The following is a 486-nucleotide window of genomic DNA, read 5'->3' as shown; positions in this document are numbered from 1 at the left end:
CAACAATATTCTTGCCTGGGAAATCCCATGGACAGAGGAGCATGGCTGGCTACAGTCCATGGGGTCCCAAAGAGTTGGATACAACTTAGCGACTAAACAACAACAACAACAGATAAGGAAACACACTGCAAAGTTAAATAAACTTGCCTAGGGGTATGCAGCTAGTTAGTGGTGGAGCCAGAGGTCACACTCTAGGGTGGGAAGCCTACACTTCTTACATATTTTAGCTCTCCTGTGTCCACAGCACCCTACAATGTAGGTGCTGCTGAAGCTGCCTGTGGGAAACTGAAGTTTCTAAATTCAGGATGATAAGACCTGCCTTCCCCAGGTGCTTGGTGTCTGAGTGATTAGCATCAGGCTTTCAAAAATGGTAACTATTACTCCATTAGAATGCATGATTCTGCTACAGAAGGAAGGATGGGGGAAAGTAAATGCTGTCTTTGCTAAGCAGACAGTGCTTATTCAGTGATAATCTGACACTGTGAC

This window comes from Bison bison, unplaced genomic scaffold (assembly GCF_000754665.1).
Source record: "Bison bison bison isolate TAMUID 2011002044 unplaced genomic scaffold, Bison_UMD1.0 scf7180017861850, whole genome shotgun sequence".
In the NCBI taxonomy this organism is placed as follows: Eukaryota; Metazoa; Chordata; class Mammalia; order Artiodactyla; family Bovidae; genus Bison; species Bison bison.
Note: the sequence above shows the minus strand (reverse complement) of the source record.